The following is a 6,978-nucleotide window of genomic DNA, read 5'->3' on the forward strand; positions in this document are numbered from 1 at the left end:
TCGAATCACGGTCTTCCGCGTGATTGGTGGAGATACTGTCCACTATACTAAAGAGGACTGGCAAGTCTGTGAGCTCCCTGTCATAGAGACAAGCTGTGCAAACAGCCTATCCATATCCAGGATATTTTTGTATATTGTAATTACTTTACAAAAATGAATCACAGTTCAAAGAATGTGATGCATTTTGATCAATTCAACAAAGATTTAAAAGAATAGCATGCACTGTTTTCTTGTGTGCTAAAGGCCTTGGCTATTAATTAGAGTAGGGAGAAAAACTGGGTTTTGGTTAGTCACATCGGATCACCTACAATGGTGTGTTGACACCACTATTCGTTATTTGTTCCTGAATACTACTGTGCAGTGTGAATCACATTGTCACATGTTACTAGCCTGTGCCTAAAAAGACTGAGTGGAAACAAAACTGTTTCTTACTCACTCCTGAGAGTTGCCCATGGAAGTAATCCAAATGATGTATCTCAGTGTAAATGATGTTTTGGTTCTGCGCTGTGTGGGCCATGCCCTTTTCAATACAGTTTTTGTATGTCTTACTCTTAAGAACAAATGGCAATGATATTAATGTGTCACAATATGCTTGCACAAAGCACAGATTTCTTATGCTGCCTCACCCCTTACTCCAGAATTAGGCTATCAAACGTTGTGCTGAAGTCAACTAATATTTGATATGCTTTCCATTAGGGGCATTATTACTTAACCTCAGCTTCAGTGAGATCCCCTCAGGTTGGGATTGTTTTCATTTTTAGAGGGGATTTTATTACCTTAAATGCTCCTAATTGGAATTGTCCACTGAGAAAAAGCAATCCAGAGGTTACCCTTGTTGAATATTATGGCACAGTAGTGGTAGATTACTGGCCCAAAGGACCAAGCTAACAGCTCAAGTTTCTCTTCCTTACGTATAAATCTTTCGCCTTTTACTAAAGATTTCCGTGGAGGGGAGCCTTTGTGAGTTTTCCGTATTTTTGGGGGCTCTGTTGCAAGCAGAGCTACACGAGTTTGTTAAAAACAGCATAAGCGTGAACATGGGATTGCAATGCAAGATGCTTTATGGGATCTGCAAGCAGGTCATCGGAATAGCCTGTGGAATCCCCTTATGTTTGGGCCTTTGCTTGATCTTGAAATGATCCAAAGGAGATAATTGTTCTGCAGATAAAGCATGAAAAACGCTCATTTTGTTTGGAGATGGGTAATGAATCTGTGCCTGTAACTTTTAAGTTGTTTAACAACTTAAAAGTTGTGGTAAGCAGCACATATTTAAGGTCTGTCTAGCATTAAATGGAGTACTCGCTACCACAAGATGGATAAGGCCGGATACAGACAGCAGGCATGCATTTTCAATTGGGGTATAAACTAGTATTTAGTTAATCCTGGCTTTGTCCCCTGCTTTTGTATATTTGAGCACTTTTGTAAAACATGGCCGAACGTTTCCATCTGCTTGTGTTGGTGGTATAGTGGTGAGCATAGCTGCCTTCCAAGCAAGTTGACCTGGGGTTGATTCCTGGCCAATGCGTTGCATTTGGACCAAGCTGTTGTTATAATAAAATGCAGCTGGGTGGCTCATTTCTTCAGCAGCTTGAAAGTAGACTTGTACCTTGTTTATGTGATCCAAGATGTTTAGCAACCCTAAACAAAAGACACTAGCCATCAGGGAAGAGAACCCAGGTCTAACATGTAAAGACACAGTTCACTATACTAACAAGGATGTGCCATTGACTCAAAGCCTGAGCCGAATGCCAACTTGTGCAAAAGCCTGCCTGTTCGCAAGAATCCTAATGCTTACAATTTGAGAAACACTTTACAGATACAAGTACTTCTGCTAAGTTTCCTTGTGTGCTAAAGGCCTTGGCTGTTAATTAGAGTAGGCAGAAAAACTGGGTTTTGGTTAGTCACATCGGATCACCTACAATGGTGTGTTGACACCACTATTCGTTATTTGTTCCTGAATACTACTGTGCAGTGTGAATCACATTGTCACCTGTTACTAGCCTGTGCCTGAAAAGACTGTGTGGAAACAAAACTGTTTCTTTCTCACTCCTGAGAGTTGCCCATGGAAGAAATCCACATGATGTATCTCAGTGTAAATGATGTTTTGGTTCTGCGCTGTGTGGGCCATGCCCTTTTCAGTACAGTTTTTGTATGTCTTACTCTTAAGAACAAATGGCAATGATATTAATGTGTCACAGTATGCTTGCACAAAGCACAGCTTTCTTGTGCTGCCTCACCCCCTTACTCCAGAAGAACCCTATCAAACGTTGTGCTGAAGTCAACTAATATTTGCAGTGCTTTCCATTAGGGCCATTATTACTTAACCTCAGCTTCAGTGAGATCCCCTCAGATTGGGATTGTTTTCAATTTTAGAGGGGATTTTATTACCTTAAATGCTCCAAATTGGAATGGTCCACTGAGAAAAAGCAATCCAGGAGGAGCCTGCACCAGAGGATCAGGCTTACAGCTCATTACGAATAAATCTTTCACTAAAGATTTCCGTGGATGGGAGCCTTTGTGAGTTTTTCATATTTTGGGGGGCTCAGCTGCAAGCAGAGCTACACAAGTTTGTTAAAAACAGCATAAGTATGAACGTGGGATTGCAAGGCAGGATGCTTCATGGGATCTGCAAGCAGGTCATTGGAATAGCCTGTGGAATTACCTTATGTTTGGGCCATTGCTTGATCTTGAAATGATCCAAAGGGGATAATTGTTCTGCAGATAAAGCATGAAAAACACTCATTTTGTTTTTGTTTGGAGATGGGTAATGAATCTGTGCCTGTAACTTTTAAGTTGTTTAACAACTAAAAAGTTGTGGTAAGCAGCACATATTTAAGGTCTGTCTAGCATTAAATGGAGTACTCTCTACCACAAGATGGATAAGGCCAGATACAGACAGCAGGCATGCATTTTCAATTGGGGTTTAAACTAGTATTTACAGCACTTTTGTAAAACATGGGCGTAGATCTCCATCTGCTTGCGTTGGTGGTATAGTGGTGAGCATAGCTGCCTTCCAAGCAGTTGGCCCAGGTTCGATTCCTGGCCAACGCATTGCATTTGGATCAAGCTGTTGTTATAATGAAATGCAGTTGACTCAAGGCCTGAGCTGACTTGTGCCTGCCTGTTGGCAAGAATACTATTGCTTACAATTTGAGAAACACTTTACAGAAACAAGCACTTCTGCAAAGTGTTAGGCATCCAGGAGACACACCTTTAAGAATGCTTGAAGGTGCACACCCAGCTCATTTAGAATGTGTGAACTTTTGTTCGGAAGCAAACAACCTATCCATATCCAGGATATTTTTGTATGTTGTAATCACTTTACAAAAATGAATCACAGACAGTTCAAGGAATGTGATGCATTTTGATCAATTCAACAAAGATTTAAAAGAATGACATGCACTGTTTTCTTGTGTGCTAAAGGCCTTGGCTGTTAATTAGAGTAGGGAGAAAAACTGGGTTTTGGTTAGTCACATCGGATCACCTACAATGCTGTGTTGACACCACTGTTCGTTATTTGTTCCTGAATATGCTTGCACAAAGTACAGCTTTCTTATGCTGCCTCACCCCTTACTCCAGAATTAGGCTATCAAACGTTGTGCTGAAGTCAACTAATATTTGATATGCTTTCCATTAGGGGCATTATTACTTAACCTCAGCTTCAGTGAGATCCCCTCAGGTTGGGATTGTTTTCATTTTTAGAGGGGATTTTATTACCTTAAATGCTCCTAATTGGAATTGTCCACTGAGAAAAAGCAATCCAGAGGTTACCCTTGTTGAATATTATGGCACAGTAGTGGTAGATTACTGGCCCAAAGGACCAAGCTAACAGCTCAAGTTTCTCTTCATTACGTATAAATCTTTCGCCTTTTACTAAAGATTTCTGTGGAGGGGAGCCTTTGTGAGTTTTCCGTATTTTTGGGGGCTCTGTTGCAAGCAGCGCTACACGAGTTTGTTAAAAACAGCATAAGCGTGAACATGGGATTGCAATGCAAGATGCTTTATGGGATCTGAAAGCAGGTCATCGGAATAGCCTGTGGAATCCCCTTATGTTTGGGCCTTTGCTTGATCTTGAAATGATCCAAAGGAGATAATTGTTCTGCAGATAAAGCATGAAAAACGCTCATTTTGTTTGGAGATGGGTAATGAATCTGTGCCTGTAACTTTTAAGTTGTTTAACAACTTAAAAGTTGTGGTAAGCAGCACATATTTAAGGTCTGTCTAGCATTAAATGGAGTACTCTCTACCACAAGATGGATAAGGCCGGATACAGACAGCAGGCATGCATTTTCAATTGGGGTATAAACTAGTATTTACAGCACTTTTGTAAAACATGGGCGTAGATCTCCATCTGCTTGTGTTGGTGGTATAGTGGTGAGCATAGCTGCCATCCAAGCAAGTTGACCTGGGGTTGATTCCTGGCCCATGCGTTGCATTTGGACCAAGCTGTTGTTATAATAAAATGCAGCTGGGTGGCTCATTTCTTCAGTAGCTTGAAAGTAGACTTGTACCTTGTTTATGTGATCCAAGATGTTTAGCAACCCTAAACAAAAGACACTAGCCGTCAGGGAAGAGAACCCAGGTCTAACATGTAAAGACACAGTTCACTATACTAACAAGGATGTGCCGTTGACTCAAAGCCTGAGCCGAATGCCAACTTGTGCAAAAGCCTGCCTGTTCGCAAGAATCCTAATGCTTACAATTTGAGAAACACTTTACAGATACAAGTACTTCTGCTAAGTTTCCTTGTGTGCTAAAGGCCTTGGCTGTTAATTAGAGTAGGCAGAAAAACTGGGTTTTGGTTAGTCACATCGGATCACCTACAATGGTGTGTTGACACCACTATTTTGTTATTTGTTCCTGAATACTACTGTGCAGTGTGAATCACATTGTCACCTGTTACTAGCCTGTGCCTGAAAAGACTGAGTGGAAACAAAACTGTTTCTTACTCACTCCTGAGAGTTGCCCATGGAAGAAATCCACATGATGTATCTCAGTGTAAATGGTGTTTTGGTTCTGCGCTGTGTGGGCCATGCCCTTTTCAGTACAGTTTTTGTATGTCTTACTCTTAAGAACAAATGGCAATGATATTAATGTGTCACAATATGCTTGCACAAAGCACAGCTTTCTTGTGCTGCCTCACCCCCTTACTCCAGAAGAACCCTATCAAACGTTGTGCTGAAGTCAACTAATATTTGCAGTGCTTTCCATTAGGGCCATTATTACTTAACCTCAGCTTCAGTGAGATCCCCTCAGATTGGGATTGTTTTCAATTTTAGAGGGGATTTTATTACCTTAAATGCTCCAAATTGGAATGGTCCACTGAGAAAAAGCAATCCAGGAAGAGCCTGCACCAGAGGTTACCCTTGTTGAGCATTATGGCACAGTAGTGGTAGAGTACTGGCCCAATGGCTCAAGTTTACATCTCAAGTTTTTTTTTTTTCCATTATGTATAAATCTTTTGCCTTTTATTAAAGATTTTCATGGAGGTGAGCTTTTGTGAGTTTTTATGTATTTTTGGGGGTTCTGCTGCAAGCAGAGCTACACAGGTTTGTTAAAAACAGCATAAATACGAACATGGGATTGCAAAGTATTGTGCTTTATGGGATCTGTAAGCAGATCATCAGAATATCCTGTGGAATCACCTTATGTTAGGGCCTTTGTTTGATCTTGACTGTAGGGCTTTACCGGGTGTTTAGATCAGTGTTTTATTAATTAATATTTAAATTAATTAATTGGATCTAACTCATTAAAACCTCATATGGGGCTCCAGTAAATGTAGTGTGCTATGATTAGAAGCAAATTTGGTTATTAGCAATAACTAATAATTATCAAAGATAGTTATTAATTATTAAAATCAATAGAACAGTGATGAGAATCAATGTTAGCTTTTTTAAATCCTTTAAATCAACAGTTATCAAAGATAATCGTTAATTGTTAACATCGATGAATCATTAATTAAAATTAATACTAGCTTATTGATCATTCAAATTCAATCATCAAAGATAATTATCAATTATCCAAAATCAATAGAATATTAATAAGGATTAACATTGACGGGGCACCACCCTGAAATCAGGGACTAATAACCGAATAGTAAAACAGTCTCAATATTAGATTGTTTTCTTAGGAAAATCGACATCCGAAGAATATCGATTTTCGGGGAAAAAAACAATGAATGAAGGTTTGAATCTGAGCACTGACATCCCGTCAGCGTGACACAGGTGTATGCAAAACAAACCAAAACACTTCTCTTTGTAATATAAACAAAGTTTTTTGATGCAGTAATATCAATTAATAATTAATACAATGCAGTCAATAAACTTCCGACTTACAACTACAAACTAAACAGTGATATGATTAGATATGGAAATCAAAATAATCCTATAACACATTAGGTGTGTGTGTGTGACAGTGTGTGTGTGTGATTAGTAAGAGAGAGAGAGAGATAGAGAGAGAGATGATTAAGTGACAGCCCTAAAGCCGATTTCGCGATAGCGGGAGAGAAAGCAGCTGTGTTCATCTCTCAGAGACGCGGTTTTACGAGCAGGGCTCATAAGTGTCCTGCGTTATTTGACTCTTTAAAAATCTTGAAACACAAGAATAACACACTATAATATTCTATCTCTGCCCAGACGTAAACCTCTTACTTGTATCGCATGAGGACACAGGTAAAATGTGTTTTCCTCTGTCCTTTAACTTTGACCCGGTTCCTTGAGGCTCGGGTGATGACGGGAGGCCGTTTCCTCGCTCTGTCGGCGGGCGGTACGGCTGTTGATTGTCGGCGGGCGGTACAGCTGTTGATTGTCGGCGGGCGGTACGGCTGTTGATTCTCGGTGGGCTGGCGGAGAACTCAGAAATGTCGACTTGATTGAAGATGGAAGAGAAATCTTTAATCTCTTCACTTCTGTAGGCAAACGGATGAAGATGCGAATTGCTCAGCGGTCTCCTTCGGATCCGTTAGAGTGTTTGGTTGAA

General features: G+C 40.2%; 4 non-coding genes and 1 pseudogene across 4 annotated transcripts; all 5 read left to right on the plus strand.

Moving 5' to 3' along the window:
• The first annotated feature begins 888 nt into the window (after window positions 1-888).
• On the plus strand, window positions 889-1,003 carry LOC127456530 (U5 spliceosomal RNA). Its single transcript, XR_007899853.1, has one exon. It is a non-coding gene; the product is annotated as a U5 spliceosomal RNA (small nuclear RNA).
• A 1,448-nt stretch (window positions 1,004-2,451) lies between these two features.
• Window positions 2,452-2,560, plus strand: LOC127456536 (uncharacterized; annotated as a pseudogene).
• Window positions 2,561-2,979: 419 nt separating this feature from the next.
• Window positions 2,980-3,051, plus strand: trnag-ucc (transfer RNA glycine (anticodon UCC)). Its single transcript has one exon. It is a non-coding gene; the product is annotated as a tRNA-Gly (tRNA).
• Window positions 3,052-3,829: 778 nt separating this feature from the next.
• On the plus strand, window positions 3,830-3,944 carry LOC127456531 (U5 spliceosomal RNA). Its single transcript, XR_007899854.1, has one exon. It is a non-coding gene; the product is annotated as a U5 spliceosomal RNA (small nuclear RNA).
• Window positions 3,945-5,423: 1,479 nt separating this feature from the next.
• LOC127456535 (U5 spliceosomal RNA) lies at window positions 5,424-5,543 on the plus strand. The gene has a single exon (XR_007899858.1). It is a non-coding gene; the product is annotated as a U5 spliceosomal RNA (small nuclear RNA).
• The last annotated feature ends 1,435 nt before the right edge of the window (window positions 5,544-6,978 follow it).

Source organism: Myxocyprinus asiaticus, chromosome 18, assembly GCF_019703515.2.
Source record: "Myxocyprinus asiaticus isolate MX2 ecotype Aquarium Trade chromosome 18, UBuf_Myxa_2, whole genome shotgun sequence".
NCBI lineage: Eukaryota > Metazoa > Chordata > Actinopteri > Cypriniformes > Catostomidae > Myxocyprinus > Myxocyprinus asiaticus.